Source organism: Dermacentor albipictus, unplaced genomic scaffold, assembly GCF_038994185.2.
Source record: "Dermacentor albipictus isolate Rhodes 1998 colony unplaced genomic scaffold, USDA_Dalb.pri_finalv2 scaffold_15, whole genome shotgun sequence".
In the NCBI taxonomy this organism is placed as follows: Eukaryota; Metazoa; Arthropoda; class Arachnida; order Ixodida; family Ixodidae; genus Dermacentor; species Dermacentor albipictus.
In genome coordinates, this window is record NW_027225569.1 from 8261822 (window position 1) to 8285453 (window position 23632).

At 45.5% G+C, this 23632-nt stretch overlaps 2 long non-coding RNA genes across 2 annotated transcripts; both read left to right on the forward strand.

Moving 5' to 3' along the window:
• The first annotated feature begins 409 nt into the window (after positions 1 to 409).
• LOC135909810 (uncharacterized) lies at positions 410 to 8810 on the forward strand. The gene is made up of 5 exons (XR_010566807.2): positions 410 to 739; positions 1000 to 1201; positions 2285 to 2418; positions 4013 to 4077; positions 8124 to 8810. It is a non-coding gene; the product is annotated as an uncharacterized lncRNA (long non-coding RNA).
• A 5912-nt stretch (positions 8811 to 14722) lies between these two features.
• LOC139051873 (uncharacterized) lies at positions 14723 to 23029 on the forward strand. Its single transcript, XR_011509591.1, has 8 exons — positions 14723 to 16943; positions 17775 to 17890; positions 18373 to 18539; positions 18700 to 18828; positions 18884 to 18982; positions 19041 to 19157; positions 21296 to 21367; positions 21790 to 23029. It is a non-coding gene; the product is annotated as an uncharacterized lncRNA (long non-coding RNA).
• The last annotated feature ends 603 nt before the right edge of the window (positions 23030 to 23632 follow it).

The window sequence follows — 23632 nt, forward strand, 5'->3', positions numbered from 1 at the left end:
AGCTCGTGTCGCAGAAAAGCCGGTGTCGTCGGCGTCCGCTCAGGCGTGCGGCGCTTGCTCAGGCGCACATTTCGTTGTCGCGCCGAACGCTGCGTTGCTCGACGTTCACCGCGTCCGATGGGGGGCGCGTAGTCGCTGCGCCGTAGCAAAGCCACCTAGAAACAGTCTCTGTAGCACGCCGCAACCTTCGCTTCTCATTCCAACGAGCAGCTCTGTCTCCAGGAGACATCTCACCTCGTGAGTGTCTAGCAGAGGCAAGCGCAGCTGCTTATATGGGGAACCAGCTCTCGACAGATGGCGCTCCACAAATAACGGGATAGCGCCGTCTGTAGTGACGGAAATGCATTTTTCAGTAACACACACTGTGCGAGCAATGCTGTCATATCCGCTGCCCGCCGCGGCGACGTAAGTGTTGTGGGCCTCACCGCGAGCACGTTTTTGTCGCTTGTTTCTGTTGTTGTGTCGTGGTGCGTTCCAACATTTTCACAGGTTTCAAAAACTGCGACGCCACCTCCGCGGCTGCAGCATAGCACCCGTAGTGCTGCGCTACGGTTTTAGAAAGGTGGCCGGGATCGACGAATATTTCCGTGGTAGTGCGCTTGAGAAGGGCCGAAAGTTGTGCGCTGCGAAGTACGCTTACGACGTCGAGGAGACACTGGAACGCTTTGATGGCGATTCACAAGTGGTGGCGAAATGCCACTCGCAAGTGCGTCAAGCTACGTACGACGTCAACATTCAGGTAAGCGCGCATATTCGCTAAGCTTTTTCTTATTTCACCATGACCGCGAAGATTGGTGTCTTGCGTAGTTTGACCAGCGTTTACGGACTTCATATGCTTATTAATTTTAAGTTTTACGCGGCGTAGCGAAGCCTCACAAACTAAACAATTTCGAGCGCTGCTTATCTCGTGTATGCCTAACGCAAATTTCGCTACGTCCGTGCGCGGTAAGAATCACGTTTTCAGTTCTTTGACTAAAAATCATATTTTTGCGTTGGCAGCTGTCATCGCAGCGGCGAATACTGGGTGCGCAGTGCACGTGCAAGGCCGGCCTTGGTGGCGGTTGCAAACATGTAGCTGCCGTCGTCCTGTTCGTCAACGAGGCCGACGCGCCGTCTTCGACTGATCGCCCTCAAGGGTGGGGTCGGCCGTCCTCTAAGCCGGACACTTCTCGAAGGGAGTCCATCGAAGAGCTTTTTGGAGGTACACTGTACATTTTGTCTTGCAAACATGTGGCGTGGAAAACTACTGGTTCTCGGTACAGCGGAAATTGAAAGCCTCTTCGAAACACGATTTCATTTTCTTGTTTATATGCCTGTTTGACAAGTCGACATTAACGTGGTCAAAGTGGTGTCTAGCTGGTTTTGGGCATGCTGATGTTAAGCATATGTGGAAGGAAGCTATGTGCATGTGGAAGCTTGTGTATGTGTGTGGGTATGCAGGAAGGGGGGGAGGGGGGTCAGCAGCACTAAGCTGCTGGTCCTGTCGCTTGCGTAGGGACGCCACTGCATTGACAATGCAACAGTGCCATATCTAATTAGCCTGCATTTTCTGAGCATGGAGTCGGTATGTCTGTATGCCTAGCACAAGTTTGGCTATGTCTGTACTCAATCACAATCATGTATTATATTGTTGCACTAAATACTGATCATACTTTTGCATCTGCAGCTGTCGCCACTGCAATTTCTTTGCTTTTAGTTTATTAAACATGTAGTTCACAGCGGTTATCTCTTGCAGAGTACAAGCCCCTGTATGTTGGTGGCAAGTGCCCAAAAGAAGAACCGCCATCCTATGTTCTGCACCATTTCCCCGACATAAACTGTGTAATGAATTCAGCTTTGATAAGTGAGGAGCAAGGGCGAAATGAACGAGACGTGCAAGACGTCCTAGAAGACCTTATTTCAAAGGCAGCACTCCATGCTGACGTATTATCTGTAGAAGAGGTGTTGATCTGGGAATGTAATCTACCTCACTATACAGCAGGACAGTGTGCCTCACTCACTGCAATTGAGCAGCAAATTATTGCCACAAAAGTGACGTGTACAGGCTCCCAGGCAACCGTGACAGTTGCTGAAACTATAATGCAGGGAAAATGCCCCCGGTTTGTAACAAAGCACTGCACATTTCTGAAATTTCGCATGTTTTCCTTTTCTTACCTTTTCTGCTGCATGAGAACATGTAGTGCACTATACTCTTTCTTGGTGCATGCATGGATGCATGCTTTCAGAATGTGCTCTACGTTTTATTACTGGCCATGAAATTTAACTGATCCTTTTTGTGTTGCAGTTGGCACAAAGAAAGGTCGGTAAGGATATCCAGCTCCATTGCACACCGCATCCTGACTAGGCAAAAGGCCTTCGAGTCCCTGGCCGAGCAGCTGCAGAACTCCAAAACACCACTTGTTCCGGCGCTGATGTATGGTAGGCACCCAATCTTTTTTTATAAATGACTTGATGGACTTGACATGTAATAGAAATTAATAAATTTTGGTTTAAAGCAGCAGCCCTGAGCCAGTGATGGCACTAAGCACTGTAATCCACTGTAATATACCGCTTTACATCACTTAGGAACACCTCAATCATGCAACTGAACAAATGTTTACATATGCACTGCTAAAGATTGGTCTTTGCTCGAATACTACTGCAGCGTGGATCAGGTTATCAGTGACAGTAAAATTTGTAGCTCTGTATTCCGTTAAGTGCATGAGTGAGGAACGGTTCCTCTAGAAATGCACATTTTAACAAGGGAACTTACAGCAAGGAATAGGACAGCCGTCGATTCTTGTGCAGGCATTTGAACTTGAATGCCATGTGCCTACACATACACCCTGTGAGCCTGTAAGCATCTAGGCAACCAACATATTGGTGTCTGTTGTATTCACACAGGGAGACGTAGGCTTCAAGAAATTGTTTTATTTTCCGTGCTGCATACTGGCAGCATGAAAGCAACAATTGATCTTAGTGCAGTACACAAACAACAATATATATACACCAAGATACAGTCATACGTGGAACATCATGGTGACATTCATTAGCCAGGTCATTGTGCTGAATACCAGCTAAGGAGGCATGCAATGTCACATTTCTCTGCTGGTGGGGCCGATTTGTCAGTGCACCACAAGGCATGTGGCTGCTGTAGTGAATTAAAAGAAATGTTCATTACTCGGTGTGCTAAGGAAAAGAAGCAACTAGAGGTTGAAGTGGCAGCAATGCTTGGGTTGGGGCTTGGATGTCCGTGTTAGCATGCCATCGTTTCACTGACAGAAAAATAAAGTCTTGAGAAGCAGATATGGCCCTTGGGCATGCGCAATACACAGTTTTTGCTAATTATTTTTCTTGTATATCTGACGCTGGCTTTGCATGTAATGTTTGATTACCATGTTCGCAAGAGTGATTATGGCTGGCCTTGTGCGTGCACTGTACTCCACTGGGTTTTCATCAAATTTTGAGTTGTAAGCCAATGCTTGTGTATCATGTAGTATTCCTTCAGTCCTGTCTGTATAATTGTATTTCACCTGGAATGAAAAGTAGCTGTGGTGTACTGGTAGGGCACTTGTTTCAGAGTTTGGCTAGTGTGTAGATGTGCTCAGTAGACGACAAAAGAAAGAATGAGATGCGCACAGCTGGTGTGTTACGCGTGTCTCGTCATCTCTTCTGTAATGTCTGGTAAGCACATGAACATGCACGATTGCAATTCTCAACTCGCCCAACTAGCTGTGTTGACCTGCTTGGCAGTCATGAGGTTCTTTGTTCGAGCCAACGAAAATTCATGAACCTTTTCTTTCTTTTCACTTCTGACACTTCCAAGTTTGATGTTACCAGGGGCCATGATTTAAAAGGGATACACTCATAACTGCTTAGCACACTAAAAATGTTCAACACTGCTACTGACAAGTGATTCATGGAAGGATTTCAGAGCAAAATTCATGATATCATTAATGAGCATGAGGCTCTCTAAGTATTGCTACATTGAACTCGTGCACATAGCATCTGCATTTTTTCTACTTTTCTGAAGGTACTGCTATGGGACCAACAGCAAGGGCAACATTCGAGAAAAAAATTGGTGCCAAAGTAACCCAGGTATGTAACTACGTTCATCATCATCATCAGCCTACTTTATGTCCACAGCAGGCCGAAAGCCTCTCCCTGCAATCTCCAATTACCTCTGTCCTGCGCATACAGATTCCAACTAGCACCCGCAAATTTCCAAATTTCGTCGCACCACCTAGTCTTCTGCCGTCCTCTACTGCGCTTCCCTTCTCTTGGGACCTATTCTGTCACCCTAATGGTCCAACGGTTATCTAATCTGCGCATTACATGACCTGCCCAGCGCCATTTTTTTCTCTTAATGTCTATTAGAATATTGTCTATACCTATTTCCTCTCTGATCTAAACCAATCTCTTTCTGTCTCTTAAAGTTATGCCTAGCATTCTTCATTGCATCGCTCTTTGCGCGGTGCTTAACTTGTTCTCAAGCTTCTTTGTCAGTCTCCATGTCTCTGCCCCATATGTCAGCACCGGTAAAATGTGCTGATTGTATACTTTTCTTTTCAGTGATAACAGTAAGCTCCCAGTCAGGAGCTCATGATGTCTGCTGTATGTGATCCAACCCATTTTTATTCTGTGGATTTCCTTCTCATGGTTAGGGTTCCCTGTCAGGAGCTCATGATGTCTGCTGTATGCGATCCAACCCATTTTTATTCTGTGTATTTCCCTCTCATGGTTAGGGTTCCCTGTGATTAGTTGACCTAGGTAAACGTACTCCTTCACAGACTGTAGAGGCTGACTGGCGAACCTGAACTCTTGTTCCCTTGCTCGGCTGCGTATCTACAATTGCTCGTAGGTATAGCGGGGCGTGGCACTTGCGCAGATGACGGATGTTTACGCGCATGTGCGAGTAAGAGCGGTTGCAAGAGAGGAAATGTGGGGACTTTTGCTCCTTGAAAATACGACTCTGCCTAGGCACTGCGGGGGAGTTTCTTAGCGCGTGTTCTATGTTTGTCCCTAGGCATGCCGGCAGAAGTTGCGGGGTGTGGTAGTGCTGAACTTAGCGTCGCAAATTGGTGGCTGGATGTAATTATTTATTCAATCGTCTTTTGTACTAATTGAAACAACGTGCCATTATTTCGCATTACTGGCTGCACCTCCAGGACACCAAAGCGGCAACGAGGACATCAAAGCTGGAACCCAGACTGGTCTGAGGGTTGGGGCTCGCCGAGTTATCCATGGGCCACCCTGCTTCCAGCTTTGATCCCCCCGCTACCCCTTGGGTGCCCTGGAGACCTGCGCCGCCTGCTTTATTGTAAACTCAGGTGCTCTCCTGAGGCCTCCGTTTGCCAGTTACATGTGCCCTCCTGGAGCAGTGCTTGTAAAAAATGCAATCTATCGTCCCGACGAAAAAACACCATGGCTTATACAACACCAGTCAGAACCTTTCCCCTTCAGACACAGCGATCACCAAATGGGGCGTCCGTGTCCACTGCCTCACCGTGCCAGCAGCCAGCAGCGGAGCGTAAACAAACTGGACCGCACTTCTTAATGCCGGCATGCCTAGGGGACAAACGCATACAACACACGCTAAGAAACCTCCTCCGTAGTGCCCAGACAGACTCACATATTCAAGGAGCAAAGGCCCCCAGATGTTCTCTCGCGCCTGCGCAGAAACGTCCAGCACCACTGCAACCACTAGCAATTGTAATAACGCTGTCCAGCTATTCATCATTATCGTTGTCTTCTACGTATTAACCTTAAACCCCACTCTTACACTCCCTCTTTTACGGTCCTTCCAGTTTTCTGGGCCCCTTGCAGTCGATAGACACTTCATATTGAGAGCCGCCATTTTTCCAAGCATTATGTCTCCTCCATCTTTGATTAAAGAGACTGTTATTTCATCTCCTGCCACTTTTCCCCATTTCATGTCTTGCAAGGCCCTTCTGACCTCATCTCTAGATATAGGAGGAGTTTCTGTATACTGTTCAGTATTGTTTCGAATAGAGTACTCCCGAGGCTTTTGGGTACTGTACAGGTCAGTACAGAATTCTTACGCTGCTATTATTATACCTTCACGATTGCTGATATTACCCTGCTTATCTTTCAGTGCATACATCTTGGTCTGTGCTTTGCCAAGTTTCTTTGTCACTGATTTCAGGCTGCGTCCATTTTTTACGGCTTCTTCAGTCTTTCTCACGTTATAATTTCAAATATCACTTATTTTCGTTTTGTTGATCAGTTTTGACAGTTCCACGAATTCTATCTGATCTTTTGAGTTGGACACTTTCATTCTTTGTCGTTTCTTTATTCGGTCCTTTGTTACTTGGGAGAACTTGCCTATTGGTTACCTTCGTGCCTTGCCTCCCACTACAATTCCTGCCTCTGACGCCAGCTTCGTTACGTTTTCATTCATTGCCTCGATGTCTATGTCATCATCATCATCTCTGTTCTAAGGCAGCATATTTGTTTGCAAGTACCAGGCTAAATTTGTCTGCTTTTACCCTTCCTGCCTCTAAGTTGAACTGTTTTTTTCTTGAGCGATTGTACTCTTTTTCTGTTCAAACTGAGGTGAATCCTAGCCCTCACTAACCTATGATTATTGCACTTTACCCTACCTATCACATCTACATTCTGCAGTATGCTGGGATCGGCAGAAAGTATGAAATCAATTTCATTTCTTGTTTCACCATTAGGGCTTTTCCAGGTACACTTTCTGTTGCTACGTTTCCTGAAAAAGGTGTTCATTATTCTCAGCTTATTGCTTTCGGCGAAGTCTACCAGCATCTCTCCTCTAGCGTTTCTAGAATCGACGCCGTAGTCGCCAATTGCCTGCTCACCTGCCTGCTTTTCCCCCAGTTTTGCATTGAAGTCACCCATTACTACTGTACACCGAATCTGCACTTTTCTCATCGCTAATTCAACATCTTCATAAAACTGATCTACTTCCTCATTGTCGTGGCTGGATGCTGGAGTGTAGGCTTGTGCTGCCTTTAATCTATACCTCTACTGCTACGACTACTGCTACCCTCTTCATTAAAACTTCTTTCTGGATGAGTTGGTGCATACTTGACGTAAAAATTGTAACAGCGCCAATGCATGCATACGCTAAGTAACAAGCGCTTGTGTCTCGTCCATTGTGGATGCATGTGTTGGCACTGTTACAATTTTTATGTCAAGTGTGCTACCCTCTCGTTAATGTTGTAGAATTCGTCAGTGTTGCCCGCTATGTCCTTGTGGATTAGGAATCCTACCCCGTATTGCTTCTTATCAGGGAGAGCTTTATAGCAGAGGACATGGCCGGTATTTAGCAATGTATAAGCCTCAACAGTTCTTATAATTTTGCTAAGGCCAATAATATCCCCAAAAACGTCTGATAGTTCCTCAAAGAGTTTTGCTAAGCTAGCCTCACTCGACAGAGTTCGGCTGTTAAAGGTTGACAGGGTCAGTTTCCATTGGCGGCCTGTTCGGACCCAGAGATTCTTAGCACCCTCTGCTGCAATACAGGTCTGACCGCCTCCTTGGTCAGTAGCTCCGCAGCTTTTGGGGACTGAGGTCTATCAATTGTAGATATCATCAGGGAGGTTGTGGCCGAATACTGCACCAGGGAGGCCAATAGCTGTTCTGGTGGTAACTACGTTGTCACATAATGCATTTTAATATTGTACAACTAACTAATCTATCAGTTTACTAATACAGACATCAAGTTGTTTTTTGTAGTGCTTTTATAGGAACTGCTAAGCGAGTTCATAATGGATAAGGGCAAGTTTGAATTTCTTCCACAAGTGCACGTTACTCAGCACAGCTGAAAGAATATACACTGCAAGAGTGGGTAATTAGTAGAGCTTGGCAGTGTTGCCCTTGTCTCTCTATCCCCCTCTCCACTATGCATTACTGGAATAAAATAAAACCGATCATTTTTCCCCTTAGCACATTTATAGATCAGCGTAATGCATTTTCATCGAAGTGCTTGTACACTGAGGCTGGCTCACACATACTGAAACTGTCACAGCCACTACTGCACACACGGTGGTTGCTACTGATATTTGAAAGCATGGCTGTTGGACAAAACATATTGAATATGGTGTTCGTGCATGTTGTACATATTATTTGCTAACTTTACAAAATATGCTTTGCAGGTTGGCGTTGTGATTCACCCCTGTCAGCCATGGCTTTGTGCAAGTCCCGATGGCCTTTTCCAAACAACCAGTGGTGTCGTTTTGCTTGAAATCAAGTGCCCCTACAGTCGTAAAGATGACATAATCATAGATCATGCTCTGTGCGAAAGCTACGTTAGCTATGTGACATATCATGATGGAATGCTTCAGTTGCCTCGCAGCCACCCATGTTATTCACAGGTTCAGGTTGCCATGTATGTCACTAACACTACAGAATGTTTCTTTTTTGTTTATACAAGCAAGCAAGATATTACTATAGTTGTTGACAGAGATGAAGACTTCCTTGCTCGAAACATGCTCGGTTGGAGGCGTTTTATTATTCATACTACATTAAGCAGCTCCTGCGTTAGACCAGATTCCTGCTTGCAGGAAGTAAGTTTCCTCTTAAAGGTACATACAGCTGCTCAGCACATGAAATCAGATAACCCTGCTTATGGAATGATTCCCTATCATAGTGGCTAAAACAAGCCATGTTTCTCTCATTAAATTTGGAAATTTACTTTTTTAACCTATCACTAAAAGTCGCGAAAAATGACCTTTCGCGCACCACATGGCACACACATGAAGCTGCATAAGAGCTCTGCCACGTGACCTTCTACTAGTGTACGCGGTTACTGATCTTTTTATTAGTACTGAAATGCAGTATACTTTCTATTACGTGTTTTTCCTAACTTACAGTGTGCAGATGTACTGATTACAGTGTGCAGAGTTGGCCCACTTGTGGCATAGTTGATGTCATATTGTATCTCATAGGGTGGACCACAGAACTTGGGTTACTTGCATGAAAATTCGCGTGTGTACAAAAGCATCTATGTGTACCATTATGCATGCCTTTTTTACCTCGTAATACTCACAGATTAAAGTGCCTGTGGTTTTCAGGCAGGTAAAGCACAAATAAAAAACAGACAGCGGAAAGAATGAGAAAGTACATTGTGATTGCCATACATGCCTTACCAAAACGTGTTACTGTCTCGACCTTCCACTGTACCAGCTAGCTTGGATACAGACCCTAGGTCTGTGTAATATAAAGGCTGATTTGTAAATTATGCTGCACTTATTAACAGCTCAATTACCTACAGTATGTTAGTATCAAGGTTTCACCTCCAGTGAGTGACAAAGTGTTTTTCGATTTCTGTGCCAATTTAAAATTATAATAGCTACTTAAAAAATGTACAGCATCCTTGTGTCTATCAATATAAATCATCGTCTTTTCCTTTGCACCATTTCATGACACATTTTTTGCACTTGTTGGCCCTTTAAGGAAGTTGCTAGAGTGTTAAACACTGTTGAGCTACCTGATGGCAAAAGCTGGTTTTAGTCTGAAATCTTCCTCTGAAATTGCCTGGCTTTCACGAACTTGCAAGTGAACAGCAATGCTTTATTACCACCAATTTCTTTGCTTATTGTCGCTTTATAACTGCAACATGAAAGACTGCATCAAAAAGATCCCGAACGTCTGCCATGGCTTATACATGTCCATTCTGTCACTGAAGGAGTTGCAGTGATTCTTTCAGTTGTATCTGTAAACTTGCACTGTATTTCCTTATTGAGAGCCTCTGCTGTTGCACAGTTGCAGGTTCACAGGTTCACAGTTGCAGTGTTTAAGCCATTTTTGATGCCTGTAGTGAATGTAGCCTTGAGGCACTGTCGGCCTGATCACGTCTCCTTTAATTTTAATTGATGTCTCCCATTTTTTGTGTGTGTTTGTATGGTGGTTGAGAGCCACACCATAGCTTCTTAGATATGTTTGCAAATTTGTTCAGCCTAGTGCTGTCCCCTTGCTTTACAATTTGTCATCCAAGTTTATAATTTCAGAGTCGCAGATAAAGCTGCTAGCTTTCCTGGTGACCTGGGCACTACTATGTTAGCTGGCTAAAATATCACTGCTATGAGCAGTTCCTTCAGTGTCATACTGCGCCTAATGTTCTAAAAATTAAGCATAGTAATTTGTTTCTGTATGGTGCTTGCCTGCAAAACTGCAGTATTGGGTTTGCAAGCTAGGCACATAAGTCTACACATGTTTACACGAATGGATTGGTCCGCTTTTTAACGCGATAGCGTTAAGGAGCTCGTGTCGCAGAAAAGCCGGTGTCGTCGGCGTCCGCGGCGTTGACCGTGAGCGATAAATCACGGCAGGCACTTCATAAATAAAAAGCAACTTCCAAGATCGGCTGGGTGGAAATCGAACCACGGTCTCCGGAGTGTGAGACGGAGACGCTACCACTCAGCCACGAGTTCGATGCTTCCAAGCGGTACAAACGCGCCTCTAGTGAATGCGGTGTTGCCTTCGAAACGAGCCGTGGAAAGTTATACTGCGGTGTATATCGGTAATTATGAACATGTAACTTACAGAAGTCGCAATTACACGAGTAGCGAAATGCGTTTCCGCTGCATTCCTTCTGCGCTTTCCGCGCACGCAGAGCCATCTTGCGGCAAACACAGAAGACCCCCTCCTCTCCATGTACGGCGCTGCCCCGACAGATGGCGCGCCACGCGCGCATTGGAGCTGTGCGAGGCGGGTCGCGGCGCGGACTCTCCCCTGACAACGCTTCGCCTTGCCCCCTCTGCAGAATCAAGCGTCCTTCCTTTCTTTAGGTCACTATCTGTATATCTCTCTGCCCGTGCCGATCACGACGTTTAGCTGGCGTGCATCATTTCCCCCTCCGAGATACCGAGTTCTTCAGTTAGTTCCGCTTGCTCAGGCGCAGGTTTCATTGCTGCGCCGAACGCTGCGTTGCTCGACCATATGGCTCGACGCTCACCGCGTCCGATGCGGGGCGCCTCGTAAGTGATGGCTGCCCTGTAGCCCATTGTCTTACACCCCTTGGCGGGTCGACGGGAACGCTATCGCGTTCCACTCTTGAAGGCGAAGCTTAAGCGTCCTCCAATTTTTATTATTGCCAAAAATGATGAAAAACATACATGACCGGAATATTTTTCAAAATCTCTGTGGGGAAGTTGGCCTTTAAATATTACAATTTTGTAAAAGGTGGTAGCAGTGCTTATGCCAAAAATATGTTTGATACTCTGTGCTTGTGTATCACAGTGAAAATAAAGCACCTTACTTTGTGTTGCTTTGAATTATTGGACTTTGCAGATTTGCCAAAATGCAGCACATATGAAAAATTTCACTCATGGCAGGAATCAAACTGACAGGAATACGGTGCTCCAAAATTCCATGAGTTTTATGCGCTGTATCACTCTCTCTACATGCACGCGCACTTGAGCAACATTGTATGTTTCTTGCAGTTCTGCAGGTGAGAAAGGCTGGTTGCCAGTTGAGAATGGTGGCATAATCAGTACGGCACTTTTACCTGCTACACCTGCTAGTATTCCAGGAAAACCCTTATCAGCAAGAATAACATCATGCTGACCAATTATTTCAAGGAATCCTGATTCCAGCACGATTTGTGTGTCTGAGCAACGCCCACCATAGGATTTGGACTTGAATACAATGAGGCCAGAGGGGGCAATCGCAACTAAAAATTTCAATGTAAAGCCACTTTCGTACGTGGAGTAGAGGACATGTTGTTGCCTCACCTCTGATGGTGTTTTTGTGCGCACTTCAGTGCAATCGACAATGAGTGTGCAGTCAGGATAGTTGACCTTAAAACACTCTGGACGTGTATCCCGTATCACTTGCATATGTGGCTAATATATCCACTTTCTTGTAGCACCCGCAAGCGTACCCAGAACTGCATGAAACGTTCGTGCTGCTGTTGTTTTATGAATGCCAAAAATTACTGCAATTGCACTAAAAGGCACTCCGTGCTTCATTTTGAATAGAAATATTAAAAGTTTGTTCGGAAGGCTGACATCAGTACCCTTATCTCTCGTGTGAGGCAGGAGACTTAACAGGAGCGAGAAAACGTTGTCTGAAACGCCACAGAGATCTCTCACTGCACCGGGTGTTAAGGAAACTGTGTCGAATCCCCCAAAAAAGCAAACCCTAGAGTCTGGTCCTGCTGGTGTTATGAAGCATGGTGTGGCTGATTCTTCTTTCTGGCACACCTTTTGCACTGTAAGGTCTAATGCCTCAATGTGCTCCTCTTCAAGATTGTATTCAACCTGAAAGTCACAAATGAGAGAGAATATGAATCGAGCTCCAGCAAACGGTGAACGTACCAGCTCCAGGCTACTGTGTCCATTTGGCGGTTCAAGGCATGACTGCTGCTAATACAAGCCTCCAGCCAAACTGTGAATGTCATTGTCCTGTATAAATGGAAAAAGTCAATTAACTGCTGCTGATTGGAGCCTCCAACCAAACTGTGAGTGCCCTCGTCGTGTGTAAACGGGAAAAGTCAATTTTTCTGAACCAAAATGCAACATTGTTTTCCACTTGCCCTCCTTTCACTTTGTTGTGATGGCTCCTGGCAATTCGTAGGTGATTTCGCACGTGCTCGAGCTCGCTCTGCCCATCTGGTAAGAAAAAAAAAACATAGAATCGGTGCACTTGTATGTACAGTTTTTAAAGACATCCCCCACTGCATCAACGCGACATTAATGTGATAGGTTGATGAAGAATACATTCGAAATACAGTCGAAAGGGAACTCTTGGACTTTGAAAGCTAACTAACACCTCGTCAGCCGCTACAGTCTTTGTATCGTTGAAACCAATAAACTATAAAATGGAGTTAGGTGTCGCGATAGCCCGGAAACAAAACCGTCGGCTGCGTACAATTAAGCGACTGGGGTATGCGAACGTACCAAGCAGCAGTGGTGTATTGAGATGTCGAAGCGTACATGGAGGCTTTTACTATAAATCAACAGTTTGCATCGTTTCTACTGCAATGCAAAAATAGCCCAAGAAATAATGAAGGCGGCCGCGATCGTTCGTGGCCAGGGCGACGTCCGATCGTACGCGTTATCAACGGGATCAGCCGGCCTTGAACGGTGGATGACGAGTGGCATAAAACGAACAGTTTGGCCTTTATGGTTGTCAAACACCTGCTCACTGGCACAGTAGCCGAACACGGCGCAAATTTCCAACCGCCTGACGGGCCCTTACGCGCGCGTCGTGCAAGTTCCGCTCCTCTCGGCAACAAGTTGACGGTGCGGCTTTCTCGAGGCGCGATCGCTCGATGCCTAATTTAACACAACCCACAACGATGACACGTAGTTTTGCTTTAAAAAACCTCACCGGTGGTAACGCTCTGTTGGTGCCGAAGGGTCGCATGGAACCGTGCAGCGGTAAGCTGAAGGAAAAATTGTTGGCACGTAGGCGGGATGGTGCATGCAATTACTCTTTGCATTGCCGAAGAAGTGCCGGCTGCATATTCTGGTGTTCGCATTCGGCTGCCATGGCTTGCCGTCAGGCCTGTCGAACAAATTAAGCATATAAGTTCAAGCGTAGTCCCACCTGTTTAAGTGTCACGCTTTAAAATTCAACACACTCACCCAGCACGTCGAACAGCTTGTATCCAACGTTGCCGCCGCTCTAATTCGTACGGCTTTGAAGGGAATGTGTAAAAAGACACGCTGCTATCATAGCCTTCTTGGTTGTGGCACTTAAAACACAGCAATACCGCTGGCCTCGAAGTTTCTTTTTCCGCGTTTCACCTATGGTTTCACTTTCACGCACCGCAGTGTCGTTGACGTTTGCTGCCATTTCTATTTGTTTGTATTACTGAAAACTTCCGGCCGCGTCCAAGAGGGCGGCGCTACATGTTCGTCGAAACTCCAGCGCTGGTTCCCCATACCGCTGCGAGCGACGGTGCGAGTTGGAGCCCCGTTTCTCCTCTGTCGTCACGTCACGGTGTCACGTGGTCAGCCTTGAAGGCGACGCCGCGAGCGACGGCGCGAGTTGTAGCCCCGTTTCTCCTCTGTCGTGACGTCACTGTGTCACGTGGTATTGAAGGCGACACCGCCGCGCCTGAGGAGCTGGGTTGAGCTCTAGGGATATGCTTCGCATAAAATACGCCGTGACGTATGCGTCGCCCGTGTGGCGGACGGAGCGGCCCGATTGTCGCCTAAAGGCCCGGGCGAATTCCATGCAGCGCACGCTGCTCCTTGCGCTGACCGAGGCGTACCGCACGACACGCACAGAGGCGCTTCAGGTCTCGCTCAACCAGCCACCGATTGATTTAGAGCTGAATAGACTAAACGCCGAATTCGCTCTATTTCAAATGCGCCTTGAAGTAACGTTTGGAAGATACTCATTCTCGCCCGACGAAGTGGTGTATGCACACGACAGTTGGAATGAGCAACCATCAAGGGCGAGAACACTTGAATTTATTCGATTGAACGCGGCCGCCGCGTGCGAAGCGTCGAGACATCCGGGCACGCATATTTATACCGACGGCTCTTTTACCTCCTCGTCGGCTGAAAACGTTGATAACATTTTGCGAAGTTCTTCACCTTTTAGATCCTGAATTACCCGTGTACGTTACAACTGATGCCTCGGGATATGGATTAGGTGCTGTACTGCACCAGGATAACGGAACATCACTGCAGACTGTCGCGTTCGCCTCATGCACTCTTCAACCGCATGAACGGAAGTACTCCGTCGATGAACGTGAGGCCCTTGCCTGCGTCTGGGCCTGCGAGCACTGGCCCGTTTACCTGTGGGGCCGACCTTTCATCTTGCGGACTGACCACGCTGCTTTGGTGACGCTCCTCTCAACGAAAGGCACAGGTCACCGTCCGTTAAGGATTGCGCGCTGGTCATCCCGGTTGCTGTGCTACAACTACATCATGGAATACAGGAAGGGTAGCGAAAACGTCGTGGCTGACGCACTCTCCCGGCTGCCCGTACAGAGTTTCATCCATGATGCACCCGAAGAATTTATGTCTCTTGTCCCCAGTAGTTACCATGCAAGAGCTTCGAGAAGCAAGTGCCGCCGATCAGGCTATCTCTCAAGTTAAGCAGTTTAACACTACTTCTTGGCCTGACAAGAAATCCTTGCCGAAAGAGCTGCTACCTTACTTTCACGTGCGATCTGAACTCTCTGTTGTTAGCGACATTCTTTGCCGTGGTGACAGGATTGTCGTGCCTTTAGCTTTGACCCGCCGTCTTATGGATCTGGCTCACGAGTCACACCCAGGCATTAGTCGTACCAAAGCTCGTCTTAGGGAGTCATTGGTGGCCGTGCATGGATAATCACATTGAAGAACTTGCACGCACATGTGTAGCCTGCCAGTCATGTCACAAATCAGCACATACATCTGCAGTCCCAATGCAACCCGTCACTTTTCCTGAGAATGCCTGGGACAAAGTTGCTATCGACATTGTGGGACCTTTCACGCAAGCTCCAACTGACTGTCGATTTGCCATTACGCTTATTGATTACTACAGCAAGTGGCCAACGGTGACTTTCGTACGCGATGCGACCACGTCTACAGTGACCAAATTCCTACTTGAACTTTTCGCAAGAGAAGGATATCCACGTGGTATCGTATCCGATCATGGACCACAATTTTCTTCAGCGAATTTTGAAGATTTTCTCACAGAGCACGGAATCACCCATTACAACTCTTCAGTGTATTACCCGCAAGCTAATGGTTTAGTGGAAAGATTTAACAGGGTATTAAAGTCCTATATTCAGTTAGCCCTGTTAGAACGTCGTGAGATAAGAACAGCGATGTTTGATTACCTACAAATATATCGCTGTACGCCTCATGCGAGTACTGGTGTTGCACCCGCTATTCTTCTTCACGGACGCCCATCTCGCACCAGACTTGACATTGTGGGATTCCCTTACAAATGTTTCACCAATGACCCTTCAAAGGCACTACAGCAGTTGAGAGAGCGCATCAACAACAAGCAAATGACGTCGAAGTGCTACACCGATCAAAAACGCGGTGCTAAGGAACCCAACTTCGCCGTTGGTGACTGCGTGCGGGTTAAATTACCTGCAGTTCATGGGAAGTTATCTTCACAGTTTTCTGCGCCCAAGAAAATTATTGGAAAGCACGGACCCGCCTCCTACCTCTTGGAAGATGGGCGGGTGTGGAATGCTTCCAAATTAGCGGCCGTTCACCCTGAAGCTATCAGCAGAATGAAATTAGGTACCACGGCTGTCATGAACTGGTCACCGGCATTCGATCACTCAACTAGTGCGGTTGTAAGCCATCCGTCACAATCTGGCACATCACGCGCAGATAATGCACCCCTGAATCCTGAACCACCTGCTGCAGGGCACACGCAACAAGCTTCAGGTAATTTGCCAAGATGCGAAGAGCGCGTGAGGAGAAGCGCCCGCAACAAGAAGACACCAAAGAAGCTGCACGACTATATCAGGAAGTAACGGACCATTTTTTTTTTTTCACGAGGGGATATGTTATATAAGGCATCGCTGCCTATGGCAGCGCCATGAGAAGGCGCGCGCATAGAGAAAGGGAATTGAACAAGAGCGGACACTCGGCGAAAATTGGAAACAGGAAACACGTCACGCTATACTTTTAACATCGACGAATTGGGGTCGCGAGCATCGAGAAAAAGAAGAATGTGAAATGAGATTAACAGCAATTGTTTAATTTATTTTATTCTTTCCCGGAAAAATTAAAAATATCTGCGTATAAATTAAGTTAAACTTTGCGGCTTACTTCCGTTGCCTAGCGACAGGCGAACCGGCGAATGACGAGGCAGATGTTTGCGTCATTCGTCAGACACGCCGCCGAAGCGAGAGCGACCGGCCGTGTATCTGAGCGTTGGACTGTTTGCTCACCCGTGTGACTGTTTTTCTGTTTTGGGATTTAGCCTGGTTTCATGGGCACCCGGCGAATTCTAGCGTTCGTTCGGAACTGCGACATGACGAAATTGCACTATTGGACAACGGCAAGGTGAGAAACTTCCTTTGACAGTCTGCGACGCATTTCGAGCAATTAGGCTTATCTGGCACCTAGTCTAGACTTGTGATGCAGTTAACGAAAAACAGCGTGGCCGTCGTGGAGCAGTTAATTTTAATTAAAGAATCGTACTGGGAGATGTTTGCGACGCTTCCTGTAAGCCTTAACTAATTTTAACTAATTTCAGTAGTTTTTGGGCACGCGACGTCGCGTGCGACGCTAGCATAGACGCTAGTCGCACAGGGTGCTGTGACGCGACGCTAGCATAGACGCTAGTCGCACAGGGTGCTGTGACGCAGTTTCGCGTGTACTGAATGTGATGCGCCTCGGTCCCCGCACAGCCCGACGCGCGCGTTTCGGCCATATTGGCGCTTTCATTGACCCCCAACATTATTGTGACTAAATTGGTTACTTTTTGGGGTACTTTTCAAGCGCAGTGGGTGCGCCTGGCGCTGCGACGCAGTTAGCGAAAAGCAGCTCTGCCGTGGTGCGCGGTTTCGCGCTTTAATGCACTGACAAGTTCATGGCGCTTTTCTTTCTCTGACGCCCAACATTGTTGAAAATTATTTTGAGGCCCGCTCGCCGCGCCTGTCGTGACGCAGCAAAAAGCAGCTCGGCCTTCGCGCTTTAAATGCATCTAGCAAGATAAATTTGCGGCCCTTCCTCTGGCGCCCAACGTTACTGTAACTTATGTTTTGTTAAATTAAAAATGTTAAAGCTAATTGCCTTTGTTCGTAATCTCGTCTGTTCGCCGCTTTCGCGCATGTCGCCTCTTCAAGCGCTTTACATCAATGACACATGCTTGTCATTTACGTTTCTCAACAGATGTCCTCCTGTAGTGGCTCGTACGGCAGTTACTGTTGTGTACAGTGGTGCCAAAACAATGGAAGAACGAGAAAGAAGCCCGGCACCAGTTTTTTTCGTATCCCACAGGACAGCAGGTTTGTTGTGTTGCAATTTAGCAGCGCACTGTTTCTGCTGCTTCAATGAAAATATGCAGCAATGTCGCCCGATTATAACATTTATTTAGCTGAAGTAATCCAGTGAGGGGCATAATGTGTACGCTCTGGAATCAGTTTGGGATTCTTAAAAAATCATGAGCATTTACACATTGCAGCAAATGCATCTTTTTTTTTGTGGTATAAGCGTACCATTGTACCTGTAACTTAAGTGTTGTGTACCTCTTTGTGAGTATCTTGTTATAGAAAACTTGCAAAATGAAACATTCTATCGCATTAAGTGGAACATTCTAGAGGCCCCTACAGCTGTTCGGCAATTTCAAAACTAGTGTACAATTTTTTTTTTATAACTAATGTAGCGCATTTTAAATTCCTGATTTGTCAAGCATGTACACACTAATGCAATAAAATGCTTGATGCTTATTGTTTGTGCCATACAACATGCTCTTTTAAAACGTGCGCAGGTCGACGGCATGAGTGGCATATTCCCGCAGAGCCGACCTTATGGAAAAGCCGGCAGGTGTGTTGTACAAGTCATACAGGATATGCAGCGACCATTTCACTGCAAAAGATTTCCTGGACCCAGGTCGCACGCGACTCATTAGAACAGCTGTACCTACAGTTTCCTCAGGTACGCAATAGAGCAAAGTTCCAAGTGTCAGCACTGTCTTGGTGCACTTTGCTGTAGCTCATGTACGTCTCTGTGTCTTCATAGAATTGCTAGTGGTAAGAGTTTTGTGGCAATTATTTCGACCTGAACCAACCTCAGGTGAACATTTTTTTCTATTTAGCTTTTGCAGATGCTGCCGATGTGCCATCTGTTGGATTCGCTGTTGCATCACATCAAAACACCGTTCCAGAGGACCATCTGGAAAAGTCTATAGGCATCAGCACTATGTTTGAAGACCCTGCTTTGCAAGGTACTTGTAGTGTCCTGTGTTTGCGACTAACACTCAGTGTTGCCAATGAATGTAGGCTGCAGCCGTCCTGCAAGTGAGGAACAAGCTGGTGAGGACGTCCTACATAAGACATGCGAGCAAGGCTCCCTCATGACGGCAAGCCATGCTGCTAAAGGTGAGTTTGGTGTATCAAGTTAAACTTAACAAAGTGGCAATGATAAGTATTTTTCCAGCAAGCCTACAACAGATGTCTGGCTGCAACACCCCTGTGAGCGAGCTAGGTGCAACGACCTCCCAGGTGGATATGTTTGGCAGCAGTTCTACCGAGGATGAGCGTTGTGCTGTTGATGGTAACTATCATACATTTTATAGAGCAGACGCATAGTTCTTTTAACAACATTATTGTTTCAAACCAGGGTGTGTTGAATTTAATTTTTCACTGAATCTGAAAAAGGTTAACCTGGCGATATAGATAAGGCATTTCTCTTTAGAGACTTTTTATGGACTAGTCAATATTTAATTGTTTTTCAGAAATCTCTCTCGACGTCTGTTATACTTTCTGTCTGGAAAACAGCTAAAGTTATTCCGCTATTCAAATATGGTAGTAAGCAGTCCTTACTAAACTACAGACCCATCGTTATAACGTGTCATTCTTGTGAAATACTTCAATGTGTAATTTGCGAACATATTGAATTCTTGGAGTGTAATGGTTTATCTGGTGCTCAGCACGGTTTGGATTTATCACTGCAACCCAGCTTATTGAATACACTACCGTCGCACAGGCCCCATCAGGCCCTCTATGCAGGTGATCGAATTGATGCAATATTTATTGATATTTCAAAAGCTTTCGACACTGTGTTGCACTCTGAATTGTTCAAGAAGCTCACTGTTATTCTTAACAACAAAGTGTTTAACTGGATTTCTTTTTTATCCAATCGGTCTCAGTACGTACTATGACGTACTCTTTAGGTCTTCTCAATCCTCCACATGCAGTGTAACGTCTAGTGTGCCTCAAGGTTCAATATTGGGTGCGCTTCTATTTTTGATCTTAATAAATGATCTAACAAGTAATGTTCCTCTTAGAATCTGCATTAGGCAGATGATTGTGTATTGTACCATACGATTAAAACTCGTCACGATCACATGATCCATAACGACTCGTTTGCATCACTTCAATCATGGTGTGACTTGGCAGATGCAAATCAACTTCCAGAAAGTTGTACCTATGTCATTTACCAAACATTTTCCGCCTTCTCCACTTACCTATTCGTATAACGACTACCCTCTAGGAGATGCTTCACATCGAACTCGTGCAACCTAGTGCTTAGGCTGCTTGCAACGCATATTACGTTCATCCCCACTTAGCACACGACTCCTCACTTATAAAACGATGGTTCGTCCAATACTGAAGTGTGGCTCTGGCGTTTGGAATGCACACAAAATATCTATAAAAAAAAGTGCATCTGACAAGAAAGCTGTGGGCTTCGTTTATCGTTTTGACAGGTATTTTTTGCCCATTTCCCATCTTAGTCTTTAACTTGCCAGTCTCTCTTCTCGTCGTCACTTTGAATCTTTCAGGTTTCTTTATACTCTTACTCCCCACAATTCTCCATTCTCCTTACTTGGCAAGTAAGGGAAATCTAGACCCAATATCACCAGACATCACCATGAGTTGAATACGTCCACTTGTCACCATCATACCGAAGTGTTTAGTCTCCCTGTCCCTTCTGAGATTGCGGAGTGCGCTGCCTGGTTACGCAAGATCTTTACCACTCAATGAATTTCTATTGTATATTAGTCATGATGTTCTGTGCTCTTTATGCTATTCTATGTATTCTATTTCCCCACTCCTGCGATAGCCCTTCTGGGCTGCAGTATATCGAAATAAGTGAAATGAATAAATAAGTCCTTAGTCGACCATAACCTTTGAATAACCATTACATACGAGGTAACTGGAAGGTCAAGGTGCGATATTTAAGAGTACTGTTCAGATTGGAGCACGCTCATAAAGTGCACAATCTTTTAGGATGATTATTCTTGTGACATATATTTTCCATATATGTGTACTATGATTGTATCATTGTTAAATTGTGTGGTGGACACTGGCACTTCTCATATCAGAAATTGAAGCTTTTATGAATGCTTGTCTGCAGAAGCATGAGCTTTGTAAATGCGTAGAGTGATATCTCTAACAAACTCTGTAAACACATGACGTACAACTTATAAACTATGCAATATTTATTTTGTTTAAAGAGCACAGTGGTATTAACTGTTGATGCTTAGCATTTGGTTAGGTCTTGCTGTGCAAGTTAGGAAATAATTGTCAACGCACAAGCTACCGTTGCTTTGTACTTTCAACTATATTGGCAGTAAGTGAGGGAGGTAATGCAAAATTGTGCCAGGCAAGTTCTTGTTAGCGTTGTAGCTCAAAGGATGCTTGGGATGCATAAGCTGTTTGGGTAATATCTTGCTCTGTGTTTTTGTGCAGATGCCATTTCCGAGGTGTCCCCAAGCGCCAACATTTTCGATTCAGCTGAAAGACCAGTAGGAAACTATCCCGGTAAGTGTTTGGTTCATTTAACGCTAGCCAAAGGCTTTGTGGATTTTCTTCAAGATGGGGGGTGTTCTTGTAATAGTGGTTCATTTTAATAATGGAAAAGTTGAGCAGCCGAAGGAAACTCATATTGTTTGATTTTTGTACTATTTACTCGAACTCCTTCATGAGTATATGCGAGAAAGGCTCCCTCATGGCTTTGACACAAAGCAATTTAGATCTACTTTTAATTGTGTTCATGGAGGCTCTGTGTAGGAATTGTACCTGCGAACAATGGTTATATTTGGTAGAATGTATCGTACTGTTTTACAGTTTCATAATGAGCTGTTCAGTATGAAGTAACCAGTAAATTAGTGTTGTATCAAGAAATTGTCGAATTGTTGTACACGTAGCTTTATTTATGCGTGCATATTTTTTGTATCTTACAGTTGCTTGGAAGAGCGCAGTGAGGAGCTCTCCGTCAACAAAATTTAGGGCGACCGTCCGGCGACTGCAGTCCAAGCTAGCAAGATGCCAGCGGACCATCAAACGGTTGCAGAAGAAGCAGAGCAAGCTACCGCCATCCATTTCGAAGGCACTGGGCATTATTCGTCCATCAGTGACAGAGGAGGTTTTTAAGCTTTTGTGTACACACCTGCGATTGCAGCAGAGGGGAAAAGGCAAGCGCTTCCCTATCTGGCTCAAAAAGTTTGCCTTGCATTTGAACTTCCGTGGACCCCGTGCATACCGTTTTTTGGCACCAATTTTCTCTTTGCCAACACAGCGTACTCTGAGACGCTGGTTGTGCAACTTTAGGATGTCACCAGGAGTGATTCCCGGAATTATTCAAAGTATTTCTGCTAGCACTCACGCATGGAATGAGCGCGACCGAGTATGCACCCTCATGTTTGATGAAATAGCTTTGAAAAAGAACTTATCCTATGATGCCGGTGAAGATATTGTGCATGGGTTTGCAGATGATGGCATCGAGTGGTCATCAAGTATTGCCGACAGAGCCATGGTTGTGCTTCCGGCAGGTATATCTAAGAGGTGGGTTCAGCCAGTCGCATTTACGATAGGGCATGTATTGACATGGGCAAATGTTATTGATAAATTACTAATCTCGATTATTGAGCAACTTAAAGCCGTCAGAATTGTTGTCAAAGCGGTAATCTGTGACCAAGGCACGTCAAATGTCAGCTTGGCGCAGAAATTGGGCATCACGATTGGGAAACCATATTTTGAAGTTCTAGGCGAGAGAGTTTATTTTATTTTTGATGTACCTCATTTGATCAAAACGACCCGCAACAATCTCCAAGCACATGAGTTGCTCATTGGGAAAGAAGTTGTGAATTGGTCTCATATTGAACAACTGTACAAATCCACACATGAACTAAGGTTACGATTGGCTCCAAAGCTAACAGAGCGGCACATATACCAAAGGCCATTTTGTAACATGAAAGTCAGCAGAGCTGTACAAGTCCTGAGCTCATCAGTTAGTATTGCAATTATGACATTGGTTTATGTAAATGAGCTTTCCTCTTCAGCTGTAGCTACAGCAAACTTTTGTGACCGTATGGATAAGCTATTCGACACATTGAACAGCTCCAGCCCCCATAGGAATGCTCAGAAATACAGATATGCCATAAAAAAGGGGCAAAATGAATTAATTAAATTTCTGAAAGAACAGCTTCCATGGATTGCTTCTTGGAAATTTTCTGGCAAGCGTCAGCCGCAAACAATCACTGGCTGGCAGATAACAATTCAGGCTGTCATCCATCTTTGGGACGATCTCTCGGCCAATTACAACTTCATCTATCTGCTAACTCGTAGGCTCCAACAGGACCCACTAGAGAACATGTTTGGGCACATCAGACAAAAGCACGGTTGCAATACTAACCCAAATGTGTCTCAGTTCATTTGTGGTTTAAAGCATATTTGTATTCAGAAAGCCTTCAAACTCTCTGAGCAGGGCAACGTAGAAGAAGATAGATCTAAACTCCTCCATGAAGTGTCGCCGTTCTCTCTAAATAGCACCTCTCTGGTTGATGTAGTCGAATCAGTTGGCCCTGATAACTTTCCGTCTCTCGAAGACATTTCAGTTCTTGCAAAAGACATTCAGTCGCATATCATTGACGATTTAGCAGCATATTACGTGGCAGGCGTTCTGGTCAAAGTGTTCCTGGCAAAATCATTCGAAGGGTGCACTTGCCGACAGTTGCTGCAAGGTGACATAAATTCAGTGAGTGCCGAGCACCAGTATTTTACACTACTGAAGGCTTATCACGTACC